Source organism: Leptopilina heterotoma, unplaced genomic scaffold (genome assembly GCF_015476425.1).
Source record: "Leptopilina heterotoma isolate Lh14 unplaced genomic scaffold, ASM1547642v1 Lhet_27, whole genome shotgun sequence".
In the NCBI taxonomy this organism is placed as follows: Eukaryota; Metazoa; Arthropoda; class Insecta; order Hymenoptera; family Figitidae; genus Leptopilina; species Leptopilina heterotoma.
In genome coordinates this window covers 2,768,454-2,787,148 of record NW_025110978.1, presented here as the reverse complement: position 1 = coordinate 2,787,148, position 18,695 = coordinate 2,768,454, and the positions used below count along the sequence as shown (strand labels likewise).

General features: G+C 23.3%; 1 protein-coding gene and 1 long non-coding RNA gene across 4 annotated transcripts in view; one reads left to right on the top strand and one right to left on the bottom strand.

Moving 5' to 3' along the window:
* The window catches only part of LOC122503714 (meiotic recombination protein W68), a 176,184-nt gene that overhangs the window by 53,967 nt on the left and 103,522 nt on the right, over window positions 1-18,695 (top strand). The window lies entirely within an intron of this gene.
* Window positions 1,051-18,695, bottom strand: part of LOC122503717 — an 83,354-nt gene continuing 65,709 nt past the window's right edge. Inside the window, exons 2-3 of the long non-coding RNA XR_006301777.1 lie at window positions 1,640-1,938; window positions 1,051-1,389 (exon numbers count right to left, since the gene is read on the bottom strand). This is a non-coding gene — a long non-coding RNA (uncharacterized LOC122503717). The remainder of the gene's footprint in view (window positions 1,390-1,639; window positions 1,939-18,695) is intronic.

The following is an 18,695-nucleotide window of genomic DNA, read 5'->3' as shown; positions in this document are numbered from 1 at the left end:
TATTTTCATAAATAATAAAATTTTCAGAGGAATTCTATTATTCAATAAATTAAATTAAATTTAATTTCAATTATTTAAATATAATTTTAAATGTATTCTTTGAAAAATGCAATTATTTTTGAAAATTTTGTGAAGATCTTCGAATGCATTCAATTATTTAAAAATTTGTCGATAAAATTCTTTATATAAATTCAATTTTAAGAAATATAATTAAATTATTCATTAAATTATTTATTTTTGTATTTAAATAATTGAATTCTCGTAGAAGTTGCTAATAAGAATTGATTTAAAAATGAATTATAGTTAAAATTTTAGAAAATAATTGAATATTAAAAACATTATAGAGAGAATTTTTAGAAATAATTGAATTTCAAAAGATTTTTAAATTGAAATCTTTGAAAATTTTAACTGTTTTAAAACTGTAATGCTATTTTAATTTTTATTTTGAAAAAATATTTTATTAAAGTTTTGAAGAATTTTATTTAAAAATTTCAACAAAAATATGATTGATTTTTGGAACAATTACATTTGTGATTTTTAGAAGTAGTTAAATTTCAGAAAAGGTTTACATTGAAATTATTTTAAATATTTTAATTTATGTGGAAAAATAAATATATGTATTTAAATATTTATTTAAAAAAAATTCTTTTTGAATTTAATTTACTTTAGAAATTTTGAAAACATTGAGTACAAAGCCTGTAGAAAGATTGAAGATTTTTAAAAATTAAAAGATAATTATAAAGAACTTTCAATTTTAATTCTATACCATTTATTTGAATCAAAGTTCCATAAAAATGTTCATTCTTATATTTATTTCGAACCAAGTTTATTGACCTCTTAATTAAGAATTAAGAAAATGGAATTTTCAATTTTTTTCCTCTTTAAAGTTACTGTCGACCTTAATTTCCAATCTTCGAAACTTTAAAAGTTTATCTAATCTGTATTAATTTTTATTTATACTTCATTTTCTCAGTATTTATTTATTAAATTAATTGATCAAGTAGTTAATATTATTTAACGGAGAAAATTGTTTGTTTGACATATTATTCTCGTTATCATCAATTTATACTAGGAGTTTTATAATTATTTCTCCTTTTTCCCAACGTTGACACGTTCAATATAATAATGATGAGTGAGAATCGAGTTAGTTCTGAAATTCGTGTATACATATTAATTTAAGTTGAGGGTTAATAAATGAGAGACGATGCGACATTAAGAGGTGAATCATTAGATTAACGTTTGAGAGATCTTCATATATATATATATACTCTTTCCATCAGCCCAAACTCGTAATAATTATCTTCTCTCTCACTGCTCGAACTGAAATGGGGTAGATTTTTCAAGATATGCCACGGTGCTCTGTCGCTCTCAATTACGATAGTGTCCCTCCTTGAAAAAAAGAAATTTAGTAAATTTTTTCTACAATTTATATTCATTACATTAAATGACGTTAAAGAATATTTTTTTATTTTTCTTCTAATAAAGAAAAAATAATTAATCGTCCAATAAAGAAAAATATTTATTTAATGAAAAAAAATAATTTTATCTAATAAAGAAAAAATTTTATCTACTCTCTAACTTTGAATTCATTGAAAATATCATAGTTTTCTTGAAAGAATCAAATATTGAATTTAAATACCTCATTATTAATTTAATTTTGAGGCGATGATGAATGCAAAACGTTTTTTTTTATAACGTTTTCAGAGATACGGTGAATTTTTTCGACAATTGAATATTTCTATTGATCGAGACAAAATAATTGTCAATTTATCAGATTCCATAAAGTGCAATTTAGTACCATACTGTTGATAGTCGTCGTTATTGTCACGTTACCCCTTTTCCTCCATATGTCGTAAATACCTCAGACATGTGTAATTTATGCTCACTTTAAAAGCTCGAACACTCCATTACATCCATAAATGTTGAATTTAAAAACCACTAGTAAAAATTTACACTTTGCAGTATTAATAAAAATGTATTCAAAAATAAATAAAAGCGGAAACATTTAATAATGTTATATATATAGAGAGAAAATAGTTATTTTTTGACGAGTATGAATATTTAATAAAAATTTTGATAAAATTCGACTCAAATATTTAATTATTTTCATCAATAAATAATAACAATTTCGCATGAATTCAATTATTAACAAAGTTTTTTTTTCATAATAATTCAATTATTTTCATATATTATGATAAAATTATTTTTAGGAATTCAATTATTTTCATAAGTAATAAAAGTCATCGCAGAATTTCAATTATTTTTAATACAATTTTAATCGAATTTCTCGAAAAATGGCATTGATCTTAAAATTTTTATTAAAAATCGTCAAAAGAAATCAATTATTTAAAAATTTGTTGATAAAATTCTTTATGAGAATTCAATTTTAAGACACATTAAATTATTCAACAAATTATTTATTTTTGTATTTAAATAATTGAATTCTCGTAGAATTGATGTTTTTTTTGTTTGCCTCGTAAACTATGAAATTATCACGAATTTTAATACAAAACCTTGAATTTTTTTTTATTTATGACAATAATTTCTTTTTAAATAACTTAATTTTTTAAGAACTATCATAAAATTATGACTTATAAATTATTTCATGAATAATTTTTACAACTTTCATAAATACTAGATTGATAGAAGAATTTTAGTTAAAAAAACTAATCAAAATTGAATTTTGGAAAAGTTACAAATGATTCCAGAAATTCAATTATTTTCAAAAGTTATAAAAACTTTTAAAAAAAATCTTTGCAGAATTCCAATTATATGTTCAAAAATTTAAAAAAAATTCTCTTCAAAATTTCAATTATCTTTATAAATAATAAAATTTTTATAGAAATTCAATTATTTTTAAAAATTTTAATAAAATTCTTGGCAAAATTTCACAGGAATTCAATTTGTTACAAAATTTTTAATAAATTTCTCCGAAATAATTCAATTGTTTTTATAAGCAATAAAATTTTCACAGGGATTCAATCATTTAAAATGCAAAATTTCATAAATTTTTTCGAAAAATATCAATTATTTAAAAAGATTTTTCATAAAATTCGTCCCAAGAATTCAATTATTTAAACAAATTTAACAAAGTTCTTTTCAAGAATTCAATTATTTTTATAAATAATAAAATTCTTCACGGAAATTCAATTATTTTTATAAACTTGAATAAAATTCGTTGTCAGAATTCAATTATTATTTATATAAATAATAAAATTCTTAACAGAAATTCTTGTCAAAATTTCAAGTATCTTTATAAATAATAAAATTCTCTGAAATTTAATTACATATTATTCTTAAAAATTTTATTAAAATTTGTCAAAAGAAATCAATTATTTAAAAATTTGTTTATAAAATTCTTTATGAGAATTCAATTTTAACAAACATTCAATTATTCAATAAATTATTCATTTTTTTATTTAAATAATTTAATTCTTTTAAAATTTTCAAATAAAAATTGATTTTAAAATGAATTTTGAAAAATAATTAAACTTTGAAAAGGTTTGAAATTGAAATCATTAAAAATTTTCATACTTTTTAAGCAACAATTCTGTAGAAATAATTTTTTTGGGAAAGTTTAATTGATTTTTTTTTTTAAATTACATATTTGAAGTTTTTATTTTCTATATACATTTAATTGAAGAATTTCCAAATAATAGAAATTTCGTAAAATTGAATTGTAAACAAAGGAATTTAAAAATTCTCAAAGAACTTTTTCAAAAATTATTAAAAATAATTGACTGAAAGAAGAATTTTAGTTTGTGGCAATCCTGATAACGTTGCATAAAATTAGAAAAGAAGCAAAAGAAGGACCAAAAAATTACAAAGAAGGAACAAAAAAAATAACACAATAAAAACAATACCAAAAAAGGAAAAAAGGGAGAAAATGCTAAATTAGTAAGTAATAAAAAAATGTAAATTTTGACTTAAAAACTTATTTATAATTATAGACAATTATTTAATTTTTTTTCTGACGAATTTACAAGAATTTTTTTAAAAAAGAACTCTTTCGAAATTTATATAACTAATTAGACTGCAATGTGGGTATAAATATAAGAGGGAAATCCATCAGGGGGGTCGAAATATATACATATATATGTATATGTAGTAACACCAGTTGCACGAAGACATAATCGCTGCAATTACGTATGGAAATTTCTGATTCATCAAACTATTTAGAGACCATCAGCATTTTACCACGTTTGCCTTCACGGTTCACCGCCCACGGATCCCTAAATTTTATATACATGTATATACTTATATTGAAGATTGTTGGATACGTATAAACTTATTACTGTCAGTTAATCGCAGACGAATATATCCGATCCATCAAAAGTGCGAAGGGACGAAGGAAAAAAAATTGAATGACACTCCTTTTATATTTTTATACATAGATATACAACTTGTATGATGACGTTATACTATAGAGTTGAACTTTTTTTCTTCATTCGGCAATAGAAAACCGAAAATTGATTGGTTCAGATCTTTGTAGATCGGTTTGAAAAATACACAACTCTCTCTTCATTGTGTTACAGTTCAATGACATCATGTGAAAATCTTCTTCGATAGCTATATATATATCGACTGACTTTTGGAGCTTTCGAATATTTTCGTAACAAAGAAAAGGAAATGCAAAAAATTCTTATGGTTAATACTATTTGGGTAATTTTTTTAATTTTCAGCCACTAAAAGCTACTATTTCTGTTTTTTATAGAATTTCCACTACTTTAAATTTGCTTATACTAGAAATCAAAAAACTATTCTCAAAAATTATAATCAAATTCTTTAAAACGATTCAATTATTTTCAATAAATATTCGAAATTCAATTATTTTTGATATCTAATATTTTCATCAAATTTTGCGCAAAAGAATTCAATTATTTAAAATCATGTTGATAAAATTCATCCAAAATTCAATTATATTCATAAATAATAAAATTTTCACAGGAATTCAATTATTATTTAACAAAATTTTTATACAATTCTTCACAATAATTCAATTGCTTTCACTAATAATAACATTTTTCATGGAAATTCAATTTTTTAAAAAAATTTTTGATAAAATTCGAAGCAAGAATTCAATTATTTTCATAAATAGTAAAACTCAACGAAGAATTTCAATTATTTTTAATAATATTTTAACATAGTTAATCGAAAAATTTAATTATTTTCACAAATAAAGTTTTCCACGAGAATTCAATTATTTAAAATAAAATGCTCATAATATTTATTATATTTCGAAAAAATTAATTATTTAAAACAATCTTTTTAAAATTCTATTCTATTTAATTATTTTCATAAATAATGAAATTCATCGCAGGATTTTTAATTATTTTTAATACAATTTTACAGGAATTGCTAAAAACAAATGTAATTATTCTTAAAAATTTTATTTGAATTCCTCAAAGAAATCAATTATTTACAAAAATATTAGAATTTTTCACAAGAATTCAATTATTTTCAAATATTTTAATAAAATTGTTTAAAAAAAATCAATTATTTTAAATACAATTTTAATTAATTTTTTTAAAAATAATTCAATTTTTTTTTTAAATTTTAATCAAATTATTCCCAAGAATTCAATTATTTCGAAAAAGAACAAAGTTATTACCGAAAATTCCATTATTCTGAGGCATTTTAATGAAATTCTTTGCAAAATTCAATTATTTTCATAAATAACAATATTCATCACAAGAATTATTTAATTATTTTTAAAAGTAATAAATTAATTTTTGGAAATTCAATTATTTTCAATAAAATTTAATAAAATACCCACACAGACATTCAAGTATATTGTCAAAAGTTTTTAAAGGATTCTTTATAAAATTTAATTATTTTTAAAAACTTTTCGCCATTTATTGATTTTCAATATCTACTACATTCATAAAATTTCCAAACAGAATTCAATTTTAAAAAAAAATTTCGTAAAAATTTTCGTAAGAGTTCAATTCTTTTCACGAATAATAAAAATTTCTCAGGAATTCAATTATTTAAATTAGAATTTGCATAAAATTAGTCGAAAGAAATGAATTATATTTAAAAATTTTAATAAAATTCTTTGCAAGAATTAAATTATTTTATAAATATTTAAATTCTTTCATGAATCATGAGTAATAAAATTCGTTGCAGGAATTCAATTTATTAGTATAGAATAAGAAGGAAGTAAATATTATTGATGAAAATTAGGAAAAAGTCAGGACATTAAATTATAGAATGGAATTTTTGTCAGTTTTGTGAAGTGGCTAAAACGAGTTTTTTAGTCGTCAAGTTTAATTTTTCGATAGCTACTTTTTTGATACTTTTTTAAAATTAATTATCGAGTGCAGAGTCTGAATTTCAGGAAAATTTTTGTGCTAAAACTTTGATTGAGTAGAAATTCATTTTTTTAAAATTCGATTTAAAACAGACCTGCACTAAGAATTGGAACTAATGAAGTTCTTATAGGTAACAATGATGACTCATGCATACACCTTTTGTTTGTTAAGAAGACTCTGCGCGGAATTTGTTTTCATTATTATTCTCCATATACATATTTAGATTGAATAAAAATAAATTTTTGTAAGATGAGTATTATCAATGCGGTAAAATTGAATTCCAAGCGTTCAGTATACAAGTTTGTTTTTTAACGGAGAGAATATATATAACTATGCACAACACAAGTGAAATGCGCCGTCGAAGAAATTCCTTATGTCTCGCTCCATCGCCATTATCGCGTCCGAGATTATTCCTCGAGCTCTCTCTCTCTCTCTCCTTCTTGAAGGAACGATGGTGCATCAATAGAAAGATGATCTCAAGCAGTTGAAAAGGGGTCCAAAGGGATCTTTTGTGCGAAAGCATGTCTGTCGCGATGCCGAGTACGGTTGTGGTTTTTGGTTACCGTCACCGTGTGTGGCGCCTCAGGTGTCTTCGATCTTTTCATAGGCAAATACATACAACAAATTCATAGAGGCCTCTTTCTTTAGACATTAGGCGTTTACTCCAACGCTTCTCGCTTATACTCTTTTCTTTCAATTCATTCCCTTACAGAGAAAAAGTCCCCTCTTTTTAGATTCAAATAATAATTCTAAACAGAAATGTTACTTTTTGATATGGCAATTGTTTACCTATTACTGCGCGAAGAGTGATTTGGCTCGAAGTAACATTTACAGTCGGGCAACATAGAATCATGAAATTTTGAAAACAGAAGAAAGGTGCGAATTTTAGAATTTCGACTTCAGATTTTTTGAATTTAGACTGAGATGAAAACTATTGGTTCAATAGCACCAATGCTATTGAATTCCATTTTTATGAAGCAATAACAGGGTTATCACAGGTTAAGGAATTCAAGGAAAAGTCAGGCATTTTTATTAAAAGTACTGTAAAAAATTAAATTTTTATAATTCATAAGAAAATTCTGAATTTTAGTCTTTTATGTTCGCCTCATAAACTATGAAATTACCACGAATTATAATATACCAAACCTTGAATTTTTTTATTTATGACAATAATTTCTTTTTAAATAACGTAATTCTTAAAGAACTATCATAAAATTATTACTTATAAATTATATAATAAACAATTTTACTTAAATATTTCAAAATTTATTGAATTTTAAAAGAGTTGCGTTAACAATTTTCATAAATAGATGAATGAAAATAGATGAATGCTTTTAACTACATGTGAATGTTAGAAATTAAATGGTAATTTTTTCTCTCTTTAAATATTTAATAAATTAAGCTGAAATTTTGTAAGAAAGTCTAAAATATAATAAAGAAGGGCGGTGATGGGCAAAAGTTTTAATAATCCAAGAAAAAAAAAATTATAATAATACACTTTGAAATCGGTAAAGAAGAGAAATTGATTAAAAGTGGCCATGACAACTGATAATTTTAAAGTAATTTGTAATAATTAATTTTAAAAATATTAAAACTTTTGCACATCACTGCCCTTCTTTATTGTATTTTAGACTTTCATACAAAATTTCAGCTCAATTTCTTAAATATTTAAAGAGAAAAGTAGTCGAAAATTACCATTGAGAACCTAACAATCACATGCTGTTAATTTGAAATTTTTTATAAAATTTCAATTATTTTTATAAATAATAAAATTCTTCTCCAAAATTCAATTATTTTAAAAAATTTTAATAAAATTCTTATCAAAATTTAAAATATTTTCAAAAATTTTTTTCAATTCAATGGTTTTCAATATCTATAGTATTTTAATACAATTTTCCAAAAGAATTCAATTATTAAAAAAAAATTTTAATAAAATTCTACGCAAAAATTTAATTATTTTCATAAATCATAAAAATTTCACAGGAATCAATTATTTACAAATTTTTAATAAATTTTTTTGAAATAATTCCAGTATTTTCATAAATAATCAAATTTGACACAGCGATTAAATTATTTTCATAAATAATAAAACCATCGCAGAATTTTAATAACTTTTAATACAATTTTTATCAAATTCCTCGAAAAATGTAATTATTCTTAAAAGTTTTATTAAAATTCGTCGAAAGAATTCAATTATTTAAAAATTTGTTGAGAAAATTCTTTATGAGAATTCAATTTTAAGAAACGTTCAATTATTCAATAAATTATTTATTTTTATATTTAAATAATTTACTTCTTGTAAAACTTTTTTTAAAAATTGTCTTAATAATTAATTTCTGTTAAAGTTTTAAATAATAATTGAATATCAAAAGGATTATAGCAGGAATTTTTAATAATTGAATTTTGAAAAGGTTTCAAATTAAAATCTTTGAACATTTTTATTTGTCATAATTTTAACTGACAATTCTGTAAAATTAATTTTTTTTTAAAAATTCTCTTACAACTTTTAATTATCTTTATGAACATAATATAAATAATAAAATTCTTCTCCAAAAGTCAATTATTTTCAAAGATTTTAATAAAATTCTTGTCAAAATTTCAATTATTTTAAAAAATTTTCCTCAATTCAATGATTTTCAATATCTACTATTTTAATAAAATTTTCCTAAAGAATTAAATTATTTTAAAAAAAGTTTTTCATAAAATTCTATGCAAAAATTTAATTATTTTAATCAATAATAAAGATTTTGACAGGACTTTAATTTTATTTACAATTTTTTTTATAAATTTCTTCGCAATTAATTAATTATATTTTCATAAATAATAACATTTTTTACTGGGATTCAATTATTTTCATAAGTATTAAAATTTCCTTTTAGGAATTCAATTATTTAAAATAAAACTCATTGCAGAATTTCATTTTTTTTAAATTTGTTAACAAAATTCTCTATGAGAATTCAATTTTAAGAAATATTCAATTATTTAATAAATTGTTTATTCTTGTATTTAAATAATTGAGTTCTTATATAGAATTTTCTAATAAAAATTGATTTAAAAATGAATTTCAGTCAAAATTTTAGTTTGAATATCAAAAGCGCATTATAGCGTGCAGATTTTTAGAAGTAATTGAATTTCGAAAAAATTTCAAATTAAAATCTTTGAAAACTTGAATTTTTTATGCTTTTAACTAACAATTCTGTAGATTTAAATTTTTTTAAAAGTTTGATTGAATTTTTTAAAAATTATTTGAAGTTTCTAATCTCTAATATATATTTACTTGAAGAATTTCTGATAATCGGAATTTCGTGAAATTGAAATGTAAACAAGTGAATTTGGAAATTCTCAAAGAACTTTTTCAAAAATTATTAAAAATAATGGATTTGTAGAACAATTTTAGTTCAAAATTCTAGAAAATAATAATTAAATTGAAATAATGGAACTAATTTTAAAGAAGTTAGAGTAACGATATTCTTATAATGTAAAATAATGGTTTTGTCACTCGGGCATTTTTCTTTTTTTGTAATAATATTCTTATAAGTTATTTAAATGTATTATGATTGTTATTTAGTAGTAACGCTGATTAAAAATTTACAGGAGTGAATGAACCGCAACTATCTATTTTCCTTGTTTTTCGATGTTTAAATTCAGAAAAAAACATTTAGAAAGTTTTTTCGCATTCATCAATCTTTCAGATTTTTTTTGTAATTATCTAAAGGAAAAAAATATGCGAGTGATTAGAAAATATTACAGTTATAAAAGAATAATTTTTTTTACCGGATGTAAGTGAATGTTTGATATTCGCAATTGTGTATGATTAGAGATATCACGAATCTTTAGTATATACATTTTATTTATGTGAGCAGGTGAAACACGAAGTTGCAAATGATAATGACTGAAACAAATACATGCGATGATTATAACATACGGGTCGATTATCAAACGACGGACTTTCCATATTGTATTTTAACATATAAATTTTTTTCTCCTAGTATATAAGTGATCCATTGATAGATGATGATATGTCAGCAATTTACGTACTCTAAATGTTGCGCATTATTTCTATTTTGTTTAATTGCGAGTTTTAGAAAGTCATTATAAAAATCCTCTTTTGTATATAACGTTTCAAAATATAATAAAATTAATTCAATAAATAAATATTAAAATAAATATTATAAATATTCAGAAAATAAATTAAATATTGTTTAATTCAATTAAACATAAAATCGTAATCGTTTCTTTGTATCAAATAAATTTTTTTGTGTGTAGTTATTTGGTTTCTTTATTCGGAATTTAAAATAAATCTACATAATTATATGCATTGGAGGGTAAATTCAAAAAATTGAGAGAAATGTGGGTTGTATACTTGAATTTAGATATTTTTTTTTTGCAAAGTAACATCAGTCGATGACTAATGGACTTATGGGACGATTAACTCCGTCTGGTGTACATTTATAGCGTCATCAAAGCACCATTTAGAATCATAAACGCGAGAGGAGGAGAGAGAGGGTCCTGGTAAATACCGTCATGCTAACCCTATGGTGTTATATTCATCCCTTCTCTTATTAATAACACACTTTAGGACCCCACGTGCGTGTTAAAATTGCTCAACATTTTCATACAATTTATACAAGCTAAAAATTACGATACACTCAGAAAATCATATTATGTCTATTAACAAAATAAATTTAATCAATTAAAATATTAAATTTAAACCTGATTTGAATATAAATTGTCTGTGTTCAAGTAAAGTATTTGTAGTTTGTATTTGTAAAAGTATTTGTGGCTAATAGCTGACTCGAATAAAAATGATTTGATACAAGTAAATATTTGTTTGATAATGGGACAAGTAATAGTATTATATTCAATATTTTTTTCAATCTAAATTGAGATCATTATATGAACAAAAAGAAGGTATTTTAGAAAAGAATCAGAATGAATAAGGGGAAAATTTTTCTCACAATTTTTACATCTTCTTCTTTTTCTTCTTCCACTACTTTTTTCTTAGAGGAGAAGAAAATAGATGAGGGAAAAAATTTCAAAAGCAAGACAAGAATGAATGAAAAAGTGGCGCATCTATTTCTTTTTTCAAGTATTGTGTCATTTTGTATAGACAACTTGAAAAGTTATATGGTGTGTTTCTTCTAGTTTCACACCCATGATTGGTGAAATTTAATGATTCAGAAAATAAGAGTAGAGTTTATCAATGTCTAGTAAAAATTTGTTATATAGAGAAGAAAAAGAAAAGGCAAATAGTGTTTTATTGTGTTTATTTTGAAAATTCAACGATACGTGAAAACTGTAGGTATATATTGTATTAGGAAAAAAAACTATGCATGTTGGTAGAGTAGATACGAATTTAGGGGTAGGGGTCAATCGGAATGTTAAGTATTTTCGTATATGTATGAAGGGTCTCTCTCTCTCTCTCTCTCTCTCTCTCTCTCTCTCTCTCTCTCTCTCTCTCTCTCTCTCTCTCTCTCTCTCTCTCTTTGCCAACCCCCTTTTAATCCGGAACTATTTAATGGCAGTAGCCACTTATTTCGAAACCTGCATATTTGGTACAATATGGTTTCAATAATGATTCTCTACGGTCCTTGCAGCATCATCGCCACTGGGGGTGGTCATTTATTCTGATCATCTATTAGGGTCCACCTATATATATGCACGCACATTTCGTCAGAATGAACCTCTGTCATTCAACTAATTGGCCATGGTTATTTTTGTCATAAATATTGTCGGAATCAAAATTATTATTCTTGTTGTTAATTTATACTTGTTCCTACTGTTTTCCTTTCTTTCATTCTTTCTCTCTTTTTTCCTTTTTTCTTTCATTCTTTCTCTTTTCCTCTCTACCTTTATTTCTCATTCTTTTTCACAAATATTTTTTCTTTCTCTGTCATTCTCATCTTTCTTCTTCTTTCTTTCATTCATTAATGAGACACTTACACTATACCGTCGGAAATTATCGGTACGGCTCCACGCGCATGGCCCAAAAATATACCAATCTTTAAATCACGATTTTTCTGTACAATCGAATGTCAGAAAATTCACAAACATACCATTCGAAAGCTTATAATATTCTTCGTCAAATGATATACAATAGAAAATTTTAATAAAATTAAATTACAAACAAAATTTAAAACAAAAAAGTTAAAAAATCTTATTTGTTTTGCGAGATATCATTATAAATGTCAGAGCATGTTCTAGATCCATTTATATTAATTGTCAAACTTTCTAGATTCAAAAAAAAATAAAGTATAAACCAAACTATTCGAAAGGGCTTGTCCCGTTTACATTCTAAATAAATAAATAAAAAATGAAAAAATTATGAATATCTTGAGATTCAATATGGAGATGCTATTCTCCACCTGCGAACGCCAAGGTCACCGCTAGATGGCAGTTGAATTGATAAAATCAGATTCCACGCCACCTAGTGACGATCTTGGCTTTTTCAAGTGAAGAAATTAAACAAACCATTTTATTCCTCAAATAATTTTTTTTAAATTAAAAAATGATATTGTAAGAGTTATTTATTTTATTTTTTCCAGTAAAATCTTGATCAAATTTTTAATATCCTATATTTAAAATAAAAAGCAGTACTATTTTAGTAAAAGTTCCTTTTTTGTAGATTTTAAAAAAAAGTGTCAAGAGAAGAGCTTTTTGAATTCATAATGGAAAAAGCTTCTTATAAAAAAATATATATTATTAAAATCCGATGTTGTAAACAGAAAATGTTTAATAAATAGTATCTAAATATTTATTTGGTCCTATGCATTCTTTTAACACAACAATTTTTAAATAAAATTAAAATAGATGCAATATATCTATATTCTATATACAACTATTCATTCTTTATAAGTCTTTTATAAATCTCCTTAACAAATAAATAAAGATACTTGAGGAAAAATTGCGATAAACCGATATTTCGATACAAAAAATACTAAACTTTAAAAAAACTTATGTGAAATTTAGTAAAATTATATCAAATATCTACTAGAATATTAATTGAATTCTAATATAACTTTACAAAATTTTACATCAGTTTTTTTAAAGTTTAGCATTTTTTATATCAAAATATCGCTTCGTCTTTCTTTTTTCCCAGTTTGTAAAATACTATTAAAAAATTTAATATTATATTCTCTCTCCGCGTGTATTGGTTCAAATACCATTTAATTGACTTAAATAAAAATTATGTGATTGAAATAAATATTTAATTAATAATATAATCAAGTAATGGGTTATTTGAATCAAATAATTTTTTTCAATGTAGAAAAAATAAAAATTATTTGCAATTATTACGAACATTTTGTGACACTTTCCTTATTACTATTTTTTATTTAAAAATTCAGTCCGAGGCATACTTGTAGTAAAATTGAATGTTTCTAGATTAGTTGTTAATTTCTTATCATTTTTTGGTACTGTATCCAGAGTTAATTAAACGAAATCCGAAGTAAATTTTAAAAATTTACAGCGTAAAAAATAAAAAAGTGTCTTTTTCAACCCCAAAAATTAATTTAAAAAAATTAAAGAAAAGAATATGATTAAATTTTAAGTTTTGAAACGAAATTTGTTTTCTGAATTTTCCAACATATTTGCATTCAAATATTCACTTGTCACAACGAGTGAATAACAAGAATATGTATCTTAAATTCTTAACTATTATTTATAGGTGGATCTTGATAAATTTAATAAATTTTCATATAGTACATATATTTATAAAGCAGCTGCGCTTTTTAGTCCGTTAATTTATAAAATATCGTTTGGTTTATTGAACGATGTTTTATACTGTAAGTGTATATTTGAAAATGAAAAAAATGTAGAAAAATCTATTTTTGTTTTTCCTATTTATAGCAGATGTACTTGAGCACCTGTCGAAACATGCTAGCATTATATACATGTATACGTATAAACTGCTTGCAAGTGCACACGAAGAATCGTGTGCGACAGAGTTGAAGTGGTTTTCTGATTCGCAGGTGTCATGATTTTTCTCATTTTGCAAGTTCTGATGTTTCTTTTTTTTCAAATGAAATTTTTTTCTTCCTTTTGTTCGTTTGCTTTTTCTGATAAATTTCTTATTAATTCAATATTTAATAGCCTGCTCTTTAGTGATTCATTCATGATAATGTCATTTTAAGTTCAATCATTATAGAAATTTAAATGATCGATTCACTGCTCGTTTAGGGAGAAAATTTTGTTAAAAATTTCTTTATTTTACTGTTTAAAATTTACTGTATTACTTATATAATTTATTTTATTATTTTATACTATTAATTTCCTTTTTTACTAATTTCTTGAAAATTTAATTTTACTAATTATCAGTAAAGTTTAATTTGAAAATAATAAAATTTATTCTTAAAATAATAATTTTTAGAGTAAATTTTAATCTATATATACGCGCTTACTAGGAAGTAAATTTGATCAATTTTCAGTAAAATTTACTTTGTATTTAGTAACAAAAATTTGGTTTTACAGTAAAGTTTGGTAAAAGTTTAAAGTTACTTTATTCCTTTTTCCGTACTGTGAATAAAATTTTTATTATAGATTTGTATTTTCACATTTGCTGCCACTGTCACTTTAATACACTGTAAAAATTTTTGGGAATTTTCACCAATTATTTATGATGAATCTTCTACGTTTTCTGGGGAAAGTGCTTTTTCTTAAAAACTAGTGAAAATCACCAAAAAAATTTAATGAAAATTCCCTAAAATTCTAATGAATATTTTTTCCCAAAAAAATTAGTGGATGTCATTTAAAAAGTTAGAAAAAATTTCCGTAATTTCTAATTTATTTAAAAAATTAGTGAATATTATTTGCAAAGTCAGGAAGAATTCCCGAAAATTGCAATAGATTTTTCTTTACTTTCACATTTATTGTCACTTTAAGATTGATAAACTTTTATTTTCACTTTTACTTTAATTTTCACATTCGCAAGAATACTTTCACTTTCATTTACATTTCCACAAATTTTTATTTTCACTTTTTATCAAAATGAAAGTTAAGTAAAACTAAAAATACAAGTGGAAATTGGTGAAAAAAAAAGTTGTTTAAAAAATTTGTTTTTCGTTGACAAGATTTATTTATATTGATAACACTTTTTTATTTGCATTCTGTTCCATATATTTTTTGTTGCTAGTGTTTCTATATTCATTTCAATCGAATGTTTTCCACAAAACTTATTTAAATAATTGATTTCTCGTCAGTTCTCGTATGTCCTTAATTCTCAAATTCGAACATTCTATTGTTTCTCATTCCTAAGGTTTCTTTTTTTTCGTAACTCATAGAAAATCAATAAATCGTAAATGCAAATAAGAAAGGGTAATGGAATCATTTAGATGAGTGTATTTATTTTTCCTTTCTATATTTGACAAAAAAATGTTAAAGTTATTCTAACACCTAATGATTAAATATTTAAGTTACTGATTTAATGAATATTTAAGTATATTAATTATCTATTTACAAGAATTCATAAAATTCTTATCTATATTTACCCCCGAAAAAAGAAAAGAAAACCAAATGTAAAAGTGAAGAAAAATTAATGAAAAATGTAAATGTAATGTGAAAGGTAATGTAAATTGCAATATAAAATGTGATATTTTTAATATCAAATGTAATATCAAATAGAAAATTTGTAACTTGTGGTGTTTTTAACTTTTTGAATTTTAACGAGTTCAGGTAAAAAGTTATTCCTTATTTAAAATACAATGGTAGGCGAACGTAGAAGAGATATGAAAGTGGATAAAAAATAATATGTTAAATGCAGTCCAACCCTTTTAATATGACGATTTGGAGAAAAAAATGTGGCTAAACGACAGGGAGGGGTTGAATGCGCATACGCGTGACGCGTGCACGCAGACGCAGGAATTGAAGAGATAGGCAGACACAACCCCACGCGTCCCTCTGGTATTTTAACGTGTATATTGAGTTTCACACAATAAAGCGCTTTGTGGAGTATCCGCTTACCCGGAGCACCACGTACGCGTGCCAAAATGAAAAAACCGCAAAACGGCACAGCCTTTTGTATAATATTTTGCACCCCATGTCCATTTTTTTTCTTTTTACAAAAACAGGATCTTCACTTTTCTTTTCAATAACGTTTATTTCTTATTGGATTTTGTTTAGACTCTATCTTCTAAATATTTTTTCCCCTCTGATGCAAGGAAAACAAATTTATTTCATTGAGTGAATATTTACTTGAATCAATTTTTATTTTAATTATAACTTTTAATTTTAGTAAATTATATTTGAACCGTATAATTATTTAAACCAATTATTTTTTAATTAAAGCAAATATAATCAAATTTTGTTTGATTTAAATTCCAATCGACAAAAATTACATTTTTTTTTAAATTTTGATTCAATTTAATATTTTTAATTTTATAATTCAAATCTTAAATTTATTTAGTTTAATCTTAGTTAAAAATCAAAAGAATCAAAAACCTTCCAAAAATTGTAAAAATGCCTTGAATTTTATTTTTTAAATATTTTTTTTAAATTAAAATTTCACTTTCATTCTCACTTTTACTTTATCAGATTTTTATTTTTACTTTCTATTTTTATATTTATACATTTTTATTATTACTAATCCTTTTCATTTTTACTTTCATAAGTTTTCTATTTTCAATTTAATTAAAAATTTTTTTTCCCTTTCATTCTTACTTTCATTTTCACTTTGAGAGATTTTTATTTTTACTTTTTATCAAAATGGAAATAAAAGTGAAAATAAAAATTTATCAAGCTGTAAGGAAATCTGAAAGTGAATGTAAAAATAAAAAGCTATCAAAGTGAAAGTGAAAACGGAAGTCAAAGACTTGTTGCTTTCGAATTAGAAAATTTTACTAATTCAAATTGGTAAACAGTTTTACTAATTCAAATTTATAAAGTTTGGTATTTAATTTTAATTTAATTAGTTAGAATTTACTTTTTTCTGATAATAAAGTGTTAGTGACAAATAACTACCTACGAATTACTGAAAATTGGAACCAATTTTTTCTTTGAAATATTTTTATTTGCACTTTTATTTTTAATTTAAAATAATAATATATCAAAGTAGGAGATGAAATAAAATTGAATTTAAAAATCTATTATAATAAAAATGTAAGTGAAAGTGAAAGTGAAAATAGTAGAAATTAAATTTGTCAAAGTGAGAATGAAATATAAGTTTAAAATAAAAATCTATCAAAATGAAAGTGAAAATGAAAGTCAAAGTATAAATGTAATTTCGTATAATCCACCTTTTCTTACACTAATTAGCATCATCAGAAAACAGTTTTTCACTATTTCAGATTTAGAGAGTTAAAAAAACAAAAACAAAATTATGTTCAACATTTACTTTAACTTAAAAATTCCCAAGTTTTTATTCTTAATTATTGTTAATTAATTAATTAATGTTTTTCGAAGAAAACTATTTTTTTCTCTCCCTAATCTTTGTACATATTAATTAGCAAATTTTTGACTAACATGTTATTTAAAAATTATAAAATTAATTAATTTTTTATATTCGTTATTTGGAAAAAATCTATTTTTTTCTTTTCTCAAAAATTGCGACTGTAAAATTTTACAGCAAAGTTATAATAATTTCTGTTCTTTCCACGAATGCCAATTTCTATACTCCTTTATCCTATATGGCTGCACAATATAAGTACCATAATAATAACTGAAGAACGATTCGCGGTTTACCGTAAGGTCCAGGTGTATCGAGCAGATTTATATTTATGTCAAAGAAAACTATATAAAATACAAGAGCAGCTTTCGCTGCACGTGCTCAAAATAAAGATAGAATTTCCATCTAATCTACAAAAATGATCAACCCCCTTTAAAATTTTTCATCTTACTCAATGATATATATATATATATTATTGTGTAAGAGGGAGAATTTATATTTTGTCACCAACCACGTATAAAAAAAGAAATTAAATACAACGATCTAATATTTTTCATTTTCAAAAAAAAATTTAATCCCTATTTTTGAATTATTTTTTCAATTTACAAACTGTTCATTACTGAAATTTAACTTTTGAATTGAGGTTATAACATCTGCCAAAGAAGAAAAACCTTTGTGTGACAAAGGTGTCTTATAGGTATATGAAGGGTCTTGACTCTTTTTTTCAGGGTTGGTAACACGAAACCTATAGATTTAAATTCGATAAGAAATATTCTTTTACTATTAATTCTTTAGCAGACTGATAAGCGTAACGAGACAAAGATTCTCTAACTTTACATGCGGAAAAATACGTATAAAGTAACTTTTACTATATACCTACTGGGACTTTCTTATTTATAGTTAAGAATTGTACAAACTGATTTTTTATTAAAATACACATTAACATTCGCGCTCCGGAGCGGTCATCCGGGGTGACCAAAAAATGAAAAAAGTTGTAAATCTGA